At 39.0% G+C, this 15,709-nt stretch overlaps 1 long non-coding RNA gene across 6 annotated transcripts in view; it reads right to left on the bottom strand.

Moving 5' to 3' along the window:
- The window catches only part of LOC134510066 (uncharacterized), a 37,818-nt gene that overhangs the window by 21,582 nt on the left and 527 nt on the right, over window positions 1-15,709 (bottom strand). For 2 of the 6 annotated variants that reach the window (XR_010069496.1, XR_010069492.1), the window contains exons 2-6: window positions 13,202-14,053; window positions 10,707-10,788; window positions 10,034-10,175; window positions 6,350-6,473; window positions 5,979-6,047 (exon numbers count right to left, since the gene is read on the bottom strand). This is a non-coding gene — a long non-coding RNA (uncharacterized LOC134510066). Of the gene's footprint in view, window positions 1-2,381; window positions 2,551-5,978; window positions 6,060-6,349; window positions 6,537-10,033; window positions 10,176-10,706; window positions 10,789-13,201; window positions 14,054-15,709 lie in introns of those variants that run through there. The other 4 variants (XR_010069497.1, XR_010069494.1, XR_010069493.1 and 1 more) reach the window with 4 other exon arrangements.

Here is a 15,709-nt window from a genome sequence, read left to right as displayed (position 1 = left end):
GAAGAAGGACTAAGCAAATCTCTTCCATCTCCCAGAAAGACTTGTCAGAAAGTGCAAATGAAAAATCTCTACTTTTCACCTAGCTCTCTCGCTACCTGCCTATATCCATCTGGCACTTCGTGATAAGGTCGTGCCCATACGTGAACAAATGGCATTTGCAGGTTGCTCTCTGCTTTTAGAAAATACATGTAATAAGCAAACAAGCAATAAAATGATGAAGTTATAGCCTGGAAGTGGCAAGGCAAACATATATATCGAGAAGACAAAGGGTTTTGTTGTGCTTTTTAAACGGTCAACCTTTTAAAGGTATATCTTAAACTAATGTGCCTAAAATAATTCTTTGATAAGCCGGAGGAACATTTTTCCTATAACAGTGAACTTTACACTGCATTCTCTAATGTTGTGCAGAGAAGCTTTTGTTGAAAGAACCTGCCAGGATGTTCTTTCAAGAAAAGAAGACGCTTTTATTTATAATCTCCAGAATTCCCAAAATGCAATGCGGTACAAACACACTTGAAAGCAGACTTCATAATAATATGAGAAAAAGATGCGAATGCCTGCTGTGCTGAGCTGGTTTGATTATACCGTAAAGCCCTTAAAAACTGAGTTTAACATGTCTTTTGGGAGAAAAAGAAAAGTTAAAATAGGCCTTCATAATAGGCCTATATGAGATAGGAAGACGCTGGTTACCACACGTGCCAGTTTGCCTGTGCTTTTTATTTTAGGTTGGATGAAAATAGCTCACACTTGTAAATCAAGGGAGCGAATGAAGTAAACACAAGAGTTCAATATTTCAAATAGATGACGAACTTCTAAATTTCCATTTACCAACCTTTCCCCTTAAGAAAAGAAAAACTGCTTCTGGCAAGTTCTGCTGCCCCTGTTGCCTGGGGGATAGTCCCTCCTCTATTTTCCAGCCTCGGACCTGGGAGTGGAGGGTAGGGCTGTGATTAGGGTAGGCATCAAGGGGGAGTGGGGAGCCTGCATCTCCCCAGTTCCCTCTCCATGTTTCTTGGCTCCATCTCTGGGACCAGACAGAACATCTCTGCAGTGCCAGGGTGAGTGACGGCCCAGAGCTTCACAGAAGTGCCAGCTGGAGTATAAAAATCCTGTTTAGCAAGGCTTTTGATGTTATTCACTTACTAGAAAGTAATGGGTCTATTGAAACTCAGAGTCTGTTCCTGGAACTGCCACAAGGCTTGGGACAGGCAGAGGAGCATGGGGGGGGCGGGTACAAGCCTCTCCTCTGCGTAGCATGGACAAAGCTGAATCCCTCCCATGCAAGATCTGTTTAAATAAAAAATGTTTGTTGGATAAGGGACGCTGACTTCTTGGCTTGCTGAGCAGGACACTTGCCTGAAACGCAGATGACCCAGATTCAATTTTCAGTTCCAATTCCCGTTCCAAATTGGATGGGAGAGGGACTTGAACTTGCAGCCTCCATTCCCAAGTGAGCCCCACTGACTTAAAACCTAGTAGCTAGAAGAGCTCTCGGGATTTTTTAATTTTAATTTTGTTACAGGGATTCCAAATTGGAGCCCATAATTGCTTTCAGCTGTAGTTTCATTGAAACAAATATTTCCTATAGAATTTGATTTAAAACAGATCGGCATTTTCTGCCAACACCAATGAATCAAGAATATTTTGGGGAGCTACACTAAAGAAAGATCATTTAAAAGAAGATAAATGGGAAGGGTAAAAGAAGAGAATGGCAGGGGATCAGAGAAAAAGGTAGGTAAGCCAAAATAAAGTCCTATTTGGAAGGGAAACAAAAACTTGTCTTCCCTTTTAAAAATATCTCCAAAGCATTCCTGGTTGGATGTCTGTCCTGCTTACAGTCACAAGGCCAATAGACTTTGTGCTCACCAGTGAGCACCAAATCAGAGAATGAGCTGCTCACTGAGTTACCAAAGGCAGTTTTGAATCCAGACAGCGGCATTTATAGCTGGAAAACCTTCAGAGCCCAGTTTAGGATCAAGATCCTTCATGCCTATTGTAGCCAGCAAAGCTTTCTCTTCTGTCTTTTTCGTCACCTTTTTCCTTTTACGCTTTCTGAAGTAAAGTTTATTTATATAAGCACCCTGTTGTTTTCTATATTGCCCTCAGGCAGAGCAGGATTCTTTTTTATTGCACTGACATTGTTTTGTCCGTAAGTTTCAAATTCATTCATCAAGGAGACAAACCTCCTGCTTTATTCCTTTGAGCAGATGTGCTGATGTGTTTGTTTTCCTCAGAATAACAGATTTACTCTCTTGAGCAAACCACCTGGTTTGAGAGAAGAAATGTGCATTCCAGTAGTCTCTGAGCTAAAGAGGTTAAATTTGTTAAACATGAGGTAATATAATTTGGTAAGAACGACGGGAGACAATACTGAAAGATACTACACCTTTTTTCATCTCTCCCACTTTATTCAGATACAAAATAGTGTAAATGTCTAATCTTGCCTGTCTTACAGCTCTGAGATCTCATGGGTTTGGTGTCAAACTGGCTTCTTGTAAAGTCTGCAGGACCGGAGCCACGTCCCACTTCAGCTGCGAGTAGTGACATGACCTAAACGACCATCGTAGAACAAGTGTGAGGGATTCTTCTATCACTAGGAGATGGGCAGGGCCCAGTTAAACTCACAGATAACTAGTATCAAACGGAAACAATTGCATAGGAATCACAAAGGCCAAGAGGTTAAGAACCATTATGGATATGTGAAAACCCAAGAATATGAAAACACCCATGGTCTTGGTCGATTGTTTTTTACAGATTCTGTGCAAACTCCTTAGGACTGTATGAATTCTAGACCAAATTAAAATGATAACAACCCAAATAGTAAAGAGGCATAAGAATAGGTCATTGAACTGGTGAAGAAAACCTTAAACCAGGAAAAGCTCTGGAGTTCTAAACCACCAGAAAGCAGACACATTTACTGAGATGTAACAGGAAAGGTATAGAAGAAAATTTTACATGAAAGCAGTTCACACAAACATAAAAATGTTAGTGAGATGATGATGCTACGGCAGAGGATAAGGTGTCCCTTGGGAAGGCCTCCTGGGAAATTTCCAGAATATACATAGTCATCTTGATGATTATCAGACGAAATCCTCTGATTTGCGTTTAGAGCGGGATTCAATCTGAGGTACCCGTTCCGTACTATTGGTTTTACCTGTACAGGATAGTATTTTGGGAAGAATGAAACAGTTTTCTGACTGTTCAAGGAAGATGCTACTATTGCTACTACTTTCTACTAGTCCTCTCTTTTGTTTAGAAGCTGCTGTAGCTTTTACTAAGGATCTTAGAATACTGGCTGTTCAGTATTTACCTTAAAATGATGAATATGAGAGCAGGGAAAAGTTATTTTTTTGTCTTTGGAGAGGTCATGTAAGGTCAAATGATTTTTTTGTTCAGCTTTTCTTTCGTTTCTAATAATGATTTGTTAATAGCTCAGCAAATGTAAATTCCTGTGTATTGGCACTGTGACTGGATTGCAGAGGATTTGAGGATCTTCAGTATTGCCAACTGCAACTATTCAAACAAAACATATCAAACCCTAAATCCCAAAAGACTGGCTTGAAAATGAAATTTAAAAAAAATACATTAATTTCTGGATCATACTTGCTCCTGAGTTATTTGACACTTGGGTGCTGGTTTCTTCAAGCTTTACTGCATAATGTTTTTAAACCAGTCACAAATGTAAACCAAGTAAAAAAATAAATCTGAAATCTTCATTAAATACTGAGGCTCAGAGTGGTGCTAGGAACAGCACTCAATGTCAAGAGAAATTGAGTTGACTGAAGTAAATTTTTTATTTCTATTTGCTGTTCTACTATGGGTAAATTACAATACGAATGCATTTGAAATATAACAAATAAATTAAATGTAGTATATTAATTTTAATTTGGAATGTAGTTTAAACTGCATGACTCATGTCATGTTGCATCATTCAACATAACTTGTTTTCAAAACAACTTGTTTTCTGCAATGATAGTATGCATATTTTGCAGGACAGTCATTATTAAACCGGCTTGCAAATTTTGCGTGTGAAAAAGAGAGCATCTGATTTCTGTAAATATATATCCAATTACTTCAGTCCCAGCTACATTTCACTGATTCTGTCATTTCTTCTTCTGATTTGAAAGAGAAAGATCTGCTTTAAACGACAGGCAGACTGACTTTCAAACTCAAGCTATGAATTATTGAAAAACAAAAATGGTAGAAGACTGAAATCATGGTGGAATCAGAGAGAAGGGGATATGCAGAACAAACACCAGAAACATATGGATGCCAATGCAAAACAGTTATGCTAAAGATGCTCTAGTGATATAAGATGACTGGCATTTTAATAACAGAAAACATCTGAGAGTTAGTATATGAGCAGGATGTTATGTGGTTCTAGCCCAACCTAGGAGCTACTGACAGCTGCTTGGAGAGCCTTCATGCAAATCAGTTTTTAAAACGGAATATTTTCTGATTGGTATTCATGTTATAACCGTTACGGCAGACACTGTTTGAGGAGGGCACAGCCCTGATGAGAATGCGATCTCTAAGCTTCTTACCCAAGACGCTGGGTGATGGAGTGGGGTGAGGCTTACTCTCCCAAGCCCAGAAGCAGCAGGATGCGGCATCAGCTGGAGCCCTGCCTGCACTCCACAAACCCAACCTCAACAGAGCTGTGCTGGGCAGGGCACCCTGGCACAGACACAGCTATAGTACGGAAAGCTGAGTCTACGGTGTGCCCTCCTCCACCTCCCTACCATCTTGCATTTCCACTGGGAATCTACCGCTTTCAGATAAGCTATCTTTCTTCAATTAATTGGAGACTGAGCATCAATAAGGGCGCTGTGGATCTTGGTTCTTAGGTAAATTTGACCCTGTTTCCCGCTGCATGATGACCTTTCTCTAAGCACACATCTCTGTGTTTGGAACATGGGTTCCAACCCTTCCTTAGTTTTAAGAGCAAACTGGGTTCTGCCAAGATAACAGCCAACCTGAATCCTTGAGATGTGAAAACAAGTTAAACCATTTTTAGAAACACAGAGCTTTTTGCTGCTACACGCAGTGGCCTATCTACATTTGAGCTTCTTTGGATTTTAAGAAAAAATAGTAAATTTGCTTTAAAGCAAAGTATAATAATACAGATGTAAAATTTACTCTATTTTTAATACAAGCATTGGTTTAAAGCTGAATGATGCCTTAACAGTATCTGTCAAGGGGATACCAAAAAATATAAAAGCAATTTCTAGAAAGGAAGCTGAGATTCGGCAGTTTCTGAATAGCCATATAGGCTGATATTAAATTAGGCTGCCAGAACAGTGTGTTCAAGTGGAGGGCCAGTATTCTTGGGGGCAATGTCGTCAAGTGAACATGTAAAGAACCAGAAGCCAATTAAGGCATTTAACTAAAAGGTTTGAATCTGAGAAGTTAGGATAGTCAAAGATCAAACTAGCTTCGCACTCCTAAATTCATTCTAATTGGAAAAGTGTAGGTTCTGTTAAACCCGCCTTGAGACCATTAAAATGTCCAAATGCAAAACAACAAGGAAATGTCCCAAAACTGTCAGTCATCCTGTAAGCAATGGATTTTTGAGGAGTTTAGTAATGGAAAATTTAGGCTAAATAATGCAATCTGTATAGCGTGAGTCACATACAGGAAGTCTAGTTCAAATGCAATTTAAATATCCCACATGGTGTTAGGGAAGGCAAAATGGAGGAAGAACTTCAGAGAACTGGGAGTAAAATGATACAGTTAAATACAAACAAGACATGGAAATTAAATTTAAAAAACACCCAAACAAACAAACAACCAAAACCCCTGTACTCCCACAGCCAAATATATCTCACACTAGGAAGAACAAAAGACAGAAAATACCTAAATTACCTTCATTTAAATGATAATACAAACATTTACATAACAATTAAAAATAGATATGGGTTCAGGTATGAAGAAGTGGAAAGAAAACTGGTCGTAAGCATTCTCAGTCTTCAGATTACCTGGTTTCTTTCACCAACAGCTCCATTTTTCAAATTCTACATCACAGAAGTCCCAGATTCCCATGATATCTGCAGAGAGATCTTGGTACACCATTATCAGCATAGTCATATGTCAGTGCAATTGATGACATGAATCAAATCAGAATGTACTTCTGGAAACCTTCCCAGAAGTTTACGTTAGTGGATTCTGACTCTTCAACTTTAGGAGTACAACATTATACAATGCATTAGAGGTTAAAGGCACAGAGCAAAGAAAAGGTTTAATTACAGTTCTTGTGTGGAACATTATAAATATTATGGCAAGGATAAAAAAGTCAAGATAAGAAAGCAAAAATGAAAAAAGGAAAAAGAAGAAAAAGAGAGAAAATTACCTTAGAAATGACATCCTGAGGCAGAGGATATTGATGATGAATAGTAATAATATTCGATCTCAGATAGTGCTGATGGTTACAGCAAGAGCTGCAGAGATTGTTTATCATGATATTAGTCAGTTCTCTGTGGATTATTAGGAGAGTTCTAATTCAGCCAACTCTCCAATTCTGGCTAAAGTGGTATAAACTGAAGGCAAAGATTACTCTGTTATACTTTCTATCATGGAATAAGGCATTTGATATATTTTTTAACTGGAAGAATAAATATATACAGTTTTCTGGAGGAAAAGTACTATAGAAAGAACTGTTACTGAAATTGTATTAAAAACGTAGTTCTAGAAAGTGAAAGACTCTTGCATATTTTATGGATGCTTCAGGGTATTCCAGCAATCCCTTGAAGTTAAAAAGAATTATATCAGAAAGAGCCTTTTTCATCTTTTTTCCAGACAGTACAAAACCCCTTCCAATTCCAAAACAAACTTCAGACTCAGAGTATATTCTCCATGCCAAGAGAAGAGTCTCTTCATTGCTATACTAGCTTTACTACTAGTTTTACTACTGCTATACTAGCCTTACTATTTTATTTACTTAACATTATACTGCTATAGTATATATACTTTATACTATTCTATAACTGCTATATCAGCCTTGCTACTTTATTTAATATTTTATTTTACTTTATGCACTATTTTTGGTTTACTTTACAGAATATGCTATTTATTTTAATTTATATTAATTTACTATTTTATTTTTACTGCTGCTGTACTAGCTTTACTACTCTATACTAGCTTTCCTCCTGCTGTAGTAGAGGTAAGCATATTAGAAGGCATAGACATCGTAACACTTCATTGTAGAAAACATAGGCACCATCCTCCTATCTCAGTATGAATCTGTGCGTGACGGCTTGGAAAGGAAGTTTCCAATGTATGATGAGATGGTAGAAAGAGTAAGCAAGGAAAAGGTGCTAAGATAGCTATTCCAAGGTTGGATTATATGAATGAACATGAAAAACGTGAGTATAGATCTAGATCTACAAGACTTGTATATATATACACTATATATCTTTGCAAAGGTGATTCATGGACTACAAGCTCTACCTCCTACCAAGGTAGACTGGGTCACACCTGCATCTGAGTGCTGTCTACCCTTTGCTGTCTGGCAACTTTGAACAAATTAAATTAATTCCAGCTAGTGGAAAAACATCCTCCTCCAGGCCTGGAACGGCTGAAAGCAGGTTTTCAGGATGACAGTGAATTTCAGGACAAGAATAATCACATTTGCCCCGTGTTTGGGCATACTCCTCATACTCCTGATCTAAGAGGAAGTCATTATCACTTGAAGCTTAGTCATTCTTGGTCATTAGTTTTAGCTAGGACAATCTTCCGTCAAGATCATAGAGATGCACACAGACCTGCTGTATATCATCCATGACTGAGTGGTTTCAGAGGAATCCCTATACTTCTCCAGCATCAGGTGTTACACAGCTTCCCCAATTTTTCAGAGCCATAAATGATGTTCATATCACCAGCTGATCACTACCTTAGGACATACAGCTCTGTTAACAGAGGGATGGTCGTGGACCCTCATGGTGTCCCTGACACAGATTTCACGAAGCAGGTGTGAGAAGCTGCCCCATTTTTAGCTGATCAAGGAAGGGCAGGCACATGCACGGCCTTTTGGTTCTTCAATTTATAGCTGTGTCTCTGAACCATGAACATGAATCAGCAGTGTGTCCTTGCAGCAAAGAAGGGCAATGACATCCTTGGTGTATCAGCAAGCAAGAGAAAAGCCTGCAGGTCAAGGGACTCTTTCTATTTAATACTTGTAAGACCACAGCTGGAGTGCCAAGTCAGTTTCAGGCATTGCAGTATAAGGAATACACTGACATCTTGGAGTGCGGCTAGCGGAAGGCCATGTAGATTCGTATGGAACCTTCATCCTTCCAGATACTCAGAACTTGTCTGAGCAAAGCCCTGAGGAACCTGTTCTGTCTGGATCTGCTTTGAGCATGTACTTGGAGCAGATGACCCCTAAAGGTCCCTCCCAATCTAAGTTATTTTATAAATCCATGACTACATGTTATCAGCAGTAAGCCCTCCTGACTATGAAATTTAACACCTGCATACAACAAATCTTTGTTCTCACATAGTTCCCTAACCAGCACCAGAAATAGAAACAGAACCCCAAATGGATCAGTCTGTATACTACAAATACAGCTCCTTGCAGTATGGCAGGGAGGGTTAGAGGTCCTCGCATAAGGGTACATGAGAGGTTCTGGGATCCTTTTGGAGGACTATAGACCGCCCAGACATGGTATGACAGCATTCATAGTGAAGAGAGCCAAAACGCATCAGCTAGTCTCTGTATGAGATGCCTTTTGTAGGACAGCCCCTGAATGTCTTCACCGACATATAGGCAGTACAGAAAGGCAGTGGACTACGAGTCAGTGCCAAAACCTGGGAGTGTGAAAACGCAACAATATTGAAATATCCACAGTATGTTTGGTCAGAAGGTTCTTCATGTTCTGACCACCACTAGAGGGTCAGTGCTGTTTTTCAGGGCTCCTCTGCTGACAACAGCGTGAGGCTGCCCAGCTCCAGACACAGGTGAATCTATTGCCATAGTGACTCCCGTAATCTATCGCAGCTCAGCCTGCAGAGTAGAGCCTGTCACAGTAAATGAGACATTACATTGTAATTAAACTGGCAATTAAACTGTAAATAACTTCAGCAAATAACCTTTTTTCCTCAAAGAAAACTGTCAAGTTTTTTTTAGAAGTAACTGCAGGAAAAATCAAACAAGTTCCATTTAAATTAGAGTACAAGGGAAGGCAAACTAATATAAATCTTTTGGAAAAAGTCAAATGTGGACATTTTTATGAACCCCAGAAAGACAAAAGTGGCATCACCAGTTTCCTTAAAAAAAAATCAATTTGGTCAGAGATAAAGCTTAATAACTTTCAGAGGGAAAGACAAACTGAAGAGTTAGTTAATAAAAAACCTGAGCATTGAACAGGCCTTTTTAAACTTAGGAGGAATGACTGTTGCTCTAATAAATCCCTGAGGTTATTCTGCAGATACCTTCGTATTTATGAAGGAATAATGATGATAATGCCTTTCTGTGATTATGGTGGGGAAAGTGTGGGTCATATATTCCAGCAGAAGGAAGAAAGTTAAGGCATGACTGAGTCCACTGTAAGTCTCAGAATAACTTAATCTAGGCTCTCATCTTTAGAAAGAACATTTTAATTTAGAATTCCAACATCAAAGACCATATGAAATCACCATTTCTTTGAAAATCCACACTTAAGGACAAGAAGATATTGGCCGAAATCCTTAAACTAATTAGTACCAAACACTCCTCTGGGCTGAACTTTTCCCTAGGATCAAATTATTGAGCTTAAGCTAGCACATGATCTCTGTGTGGGCAAGGATGAGCTTCTAGTGATGAGAATCTTTATATTTTATTATCTCCATCCTAAATTGCTTTTTAGTCTGTTTTTATTCTTTTTTATTATTATTTTTTCTTCTATCCATTAAACAACATTCCTGACTAGCTACTTTTGTTCACATACAAACAGGAATTAAAAACAAACCAAGGACTTAGTGAGTTTTCCACTCCTCAGCACGGAACAATCTATTACTGTACTTCCTCATCAGTCATAATTCTGACTGCAGACTTTACCTCCATCCCTAAGAGGAAAGGACCGATCCTGATTCTTGCAGAAACAGGTCTAATGTCAAGGCTGAAGAGGACGATTGTGACTGTCCAGATCATTTCTCACCTAGGGTTGGCAATGTTATCACATAATATATTCCCAGACAAACTGGAAGGACAGAGAAGGAGGAAGGTAAGAGGACAGGCAACTGAAGAGGTCAAAAGCAAAAGACTAGGAAGGTGACAGGGGGTTGTCATTCACAGATTTATGGGCAGCTGGGGAAGATGATCTTGCCCCAGACTAAGTAAGAACTATTAAGTAAGGGAGAAACCATGTCCCCAGCGTGCAACTGAAGTCTCTGTTCCCTTAAAACTTCATATTTAAACTCAGGACTTGAATTAAAACTATGCATTGCTACATTAACTTCTTCTGGTCTCTAACATAGCTTGATTTATAGAAGATAGCAGTCGTGGAAACTGTGCTTTAAAGACAGCAGGTTTTACTACAGATTTATACCTGTGTAACTGTGAGAAGAACTGGGTTCACTGGGTAGCATTTATTTTTTTCTTTGCCCAAGTTTTTAAAAAAACAAGAAAAGCTTTTTCTTTTTTTTATATTAACATAACATAATAATTAAAAACTCAGCTTTGACTTGGATAAATATCTATCAAGGTTTGCAGAAGAGACATCAGCACTGACCTTATCATCTTAACAACACTGTTACAGTCCAAGAGCTCTATTCCCTTCTTATACTCGTGTAATTTGAAGGCTGTGGCATACGCTATAGAAAAAGCAATAGGGGAAACAAAACAAGCATTTTAGTTTGCAAACAAAATGCTGCTGCTGACAGACAGAATTACCAGAGGTAACTAGTTTACCGTATTGCATACTGGCCAAAACATAGCTATGAAGAAACCGAAATTAAAAATTCTTATCTCCTAATTATATTAATGATATATAATTTCCATTTCATTTACCCATGTGTTATGCAAGCTTTTAGGCCCAACAGCAGTCTAAACATCAGAATTGTACAGTGACTGCATTTCTCTAAGAGAAATAAATACATTTTAAAAAACGGACAGAAAATATTAGGAAAAAATACTGTAAAAAAAAAAATCCTGACACTTCTGTGGTTTGGCATTTTAAATATAAATACTAAAGTAATTTCACTGTGCCTTTGAATGAAATGAATGTGTGAGTTAAACAAAAACAAACTCCCTTGAGAATTTACTTATCGGGCTACTGGTATTCAAAAGCATTTTCTGAAATTTAAAATGCATTAACTAGTTTTTTACTCCAGTGACTCTATCCTGTTTTTTCTTCACATGGATGTTCTTAGCCTACTCTGCACAGTTAAACAGTAGCACTTGCCCTGCTTCATGGCTGGGCCGGCTTTCTGAGGGATCTTTGTTAGAGGTCTGCTGCATGGTGAAGGTTTGGTGGAAATCTCAAATTAGAGAGATGAAATTCAGGAAGCCTGAAGCCATAAGGTTTTACCTACGTTTCAGTGCTATATTCTAATACGCATATAATTCACCCTCACTCCATTCTCAGGTTGAGGTAAATATAAGCACATTTTGCACTTAACAGACAATTCATTGAATCTCTCCAAATGGAGTTATCCTTATTTTGTATTGGAGACAATGGAACGACACGGACATCTCTTAGGTGCCTTGTGACAACAGTGTGTATCCATTTGAAAAGACCTTATTTAAGTGTCCATCCTCTCCTCAGAGGTAACACTGGCTGCCATCACACAGCTCTTCCTCGCGCTTTGTGCAGGTCAGTTCCACAAAATTCAATTAGAAATCCCACTTCCCATTCTTTTTACTACACAGTCACCCATATGATGCGTATGCTCACCAGTGATTAGAAATTTTACACAGGGGAAGCCATAATGTCTACCACCATAAGGTAAGATTTGAGACTGACAATATCTGGGCAGTCTGGAAGCCAACAGTTCAGTAGTTTGTCATTTTATGTGGTAGATTCTGCCTGAAAAGAAAACCAGGACTTCAGTGCAGTTCATCCTAACCGCACCGAAAACGCCGTTTTTCTGGAGTACCGCCCTGAGCACCACTCCGGTGAAAAGTGATTTTCAAGGCGGGGAGGAAGATCAGGGATGCAGAGTTGTCAACCCAAAAGAGAATCCCTGAACTAGGGGCACCATCTACAGGGGAACAGCCTGACACTGGCTCAGATCTGTCCTTGCTTTACGCAGCTGGCATCTGAGCAAAGCACAGGCAGGTTGGTTTGACTACACTTGAACTCTCCCTCGTAAAAGAGTATTTCTGTTTTCATTTTCATTTATGCTGCCACAGCTTCCGGAAGCCTTGGACACAAAGTTCTCTGTGTTAGCCGCTATACAAATGCAGATTAAAAGAGACCATCTCTGCCTAAACAACTTAGAAGCAGCAGCAGATGTGTACAGAACAAATGCAAGAAAACAATTAAATCAAATGACACATTGAGACAAACATCAGTCAGCGGACTAGCAAGTTCTTTGATTTTACCCTTTGATTTTTAGCTAGAATTAAAACCAAAACAAAACCCCAACCCTTGCTCCCCACTGCCTCTATCTATCTCACAATCTCACACAATTCTCCATAAATCATCTTCAAAGACTTACTTCATATGGCGCTTTTGCTAGTTGTATACAGCTGAATAGTTACTCCAGCATTTATTCATTTTACCGAAGGTTAATTCCCACTTTTGGGACTTCACTTTCTCACTTTGCTTTCATGTCTTTCATGTTCTCCTGATGCAGATTTGGCTTCCTGACTAGGAATGTGCCTTCTAAATACATCATCATCACCCGGTATATATTATGGAAACTTCACTGCAACCAAGGGCGGCAAAACAGGGCACTGAAATAAGATTCCAAGTTATTAATTTTCAGCTGTACGTACCAGCCCTTGGATTCCCAGTTAACTGGGTAAAAAACAGTAAGGAGTGGGTATTTAATTTGCTAAAAGAAGTTTCAGAAATGTGTGCTTGAACTCACGCGATCAGAACTTCATTTGAAAAGCTGTCCCATTCGCCTAAGCAAAAGCCAATTCCTTTGTCTTCAGGCATACAAACTACTCTCAAAATGAAAAAACTTGAGGATAGAAAAGACCAAACCAACAGAAAAATAGGAGTAAAATAACATGACAACGAAGAACAAAAAGCACTTTTCAGTTAAAAATGGGTACCTGTGATCTTGTGCAACACCAGGACATTTCATCATGACAGTCACAGTTCAATCCCTGTCAGTTTACAGTTCTAAACTCTGCCTAATAAGAGTGTCATTTACTCGTTCGCCTACCGCTGATTTGCTCTCATGATTTGCTCGACTTCCCACCTTGTACACCCAGTTGTGGCAGTTGTGATACTTGGTCACTCAACAGCTGATGTGAAAAAGAAAACCGATGGCAGCTTGGGCCCAAAGCCAGAGCCCCAGTTGCTGTTTTTGATGTGCTACAACTGCTGTTGCTCCTGAATTTGCCTCAGTTCAGTGATTGTCATTCTAGTATCCGATCTTTATATGCCATAAAACTTTCCAGGACAGGCCCAAGAATATTTTGGTTTCATTGGCTTTGGCCTAGGATTTCCCCTTCTTTATGAAGCAAGCTGCAGTCTTTTACTTTCAAAACCTAGTTTTTATGGCTCGTATTGCTTTCTGAACCTAAGGTTTTATCTTGAAGTCATAGTATACAGAGAGTAAAAAATAAAAAAGGCAAAGACAAACATTGCGTCATTTCTGATCTTGCTTTTTTATTCAGATTCTTCCCAGATGATCTACAGTTACAGCCTCTGGCTCAGTCAAAGTCTAAATTAAAAACAAGGGATATATAACAGAGTCTAGTTTTTCATTTGTATTTAGTAGGTTCCTGATGGGACTTCTGAGTGGTAGACACTATTAAAAATTCTCTTCTGATGTACTAATACACATTAAAAAAGCAAAACAAAATAGGTCTTGGGTTTAGAACATAATTTCTTCTGGCTTTGCATGTTTCTTCTTTTTTTTTCTCATGATAGGATACCTTCTTCTTCCCTTAACACAACTGTGGAAGACATAACAATAATAATAAATACAATGACCTGTGTTTCGTGAGTTTAGTGGCTAGCATTTCACTAGCACTCCAAGCATTCATCAAATGGCTCCTGAGCTCTTCTAGAGCATCCTTGTCCGTTCAGGACATGTATGTCACCCCTCAAGTTTCACAGCTTCCTTTGGTTTAATTAACCACCATGCCTGGACAGTAACTACCTATTTCCTTGCGGATGCAGTAGAGAAATAAAAGTTGCTCGCCGGACTAGAGACCTCTTTCTGTATGAGTACGCTTTTGGGCCTGAAAGGAACTGAAGGAAGTATGCGCGCTAGAAGGAATGCAACTTTTGCAGCAGTGCAATTTACCAAGTTCAGAAAAGTTCAGGTAAAATCTCTCCCACCACGTCCCAGCCCCTACCCCACCTGACATTTTATTTTTATTTATTTATTTCTTTATTTAAATCTAGCAGAACAACCATGTATGCACTACCACAGTCAGTAGTGAGAAAGCGATGGTATACTCTTCAGGGCTACTACTAGATAGCACTTCTTTTTCTTACTGTCTGTACACTGAGAGAGCGCCATTGGGCTCAAAACATGTTTCTTGCCTCTGTTCAAATACGAAGACAGGGAATGATGTGTCACGTCTTGTGAATGCCAGACTCCCCCGGACTTCTGGCTGTGTGGCTGTTAGGAACACAGCATCAAGTCCTCATAATTATTACCATCGAAATCTGTGGTTTTTTTGACTGAGAAGATAAATGATCCCAGAGAAAATAGTTGTTGATATCTATTGTATTGGAATAGAGAAAATAGCCACATTTTTAAATCATACAGGGTAATCTGGGCACAGGTGACCACTTGTGCACGTGCAGTTTAAATTACATTGTATCCTCTTTAAAGTAGCTCAGCAAGAGCTGATATTTGCTTTCCTTTCCTCTCTCATGACCTAATGTGCCCATACAAGAAAGACTCATATTGTGACTAACAGACCTACGAACACATGCCCAGCACTGACGCGATCAGAAAACCTGTATTTGAGCTGAACTGGAAAAGGGCTGTGATTTTTAGAGGCAAATCCCACCACATAAGCTTGAGTGGGGAATGGCAGGACAACGTTCTGCTGAAGGCACAGTAACTCACTTCTAGGACGTGCCAGGGAGATTCTCGACTTTCTCAGTTACTTGCTAGGATGGCATAGGGGGTCCTCCCTTTGCCAACATTTGCTACTTATCATATTAAGCTATAATTTAGGTAACTTTCACTCTCATGTACTAAATGAAACCAATTACATGGTTGTGGAATACATAACTACTCAAGTTTTCTTAAAAATAACTGTAATTCAGCAGCATCCTGTACTACTATATATCAAGCCTGGGCTAGAACCTGTATGTTCGGTACCCTGTGACCAATTACACGTTATGGGAAATTCTTACATAAATGCCATGCTATTATTTTTACAATTTTGCAGCTAAAATTATGTTTTCCTTCTGTGCCTTTGAGTATATGGACGCAACAGTAATATATGCTAAGGAACAAAGAACTTTAGTCCGTTGTGTTTTTAGAAGCTAAACTTACATCTAAATCTATTTCCATTTCCCTCTGGAACCTGAGCAGCTTTTTTATGTTATATTAAACATTAGACAAATAGGGTAGATCTAATTAAAAG

This window comes from Chroicocephalus ridibundus, chromosome 1 (genome assembly GCF_963924245.1).
Source record: "Chroicocephalus ridibundus chromosome 1, bChrRid1.1, whole genome shotgun sequence".
NCBI lineage: Eukaryota > Metazoa > Chordata > Aves > Charadriiformes > Laridae > Chroicocephalus > Chroicocephalus ridibundus.
The sequence above is the reverse complement of the archived record's forward strand: the minus strand, read 5'-3'. Positions and strand labels throughout refer to the sequence as shown.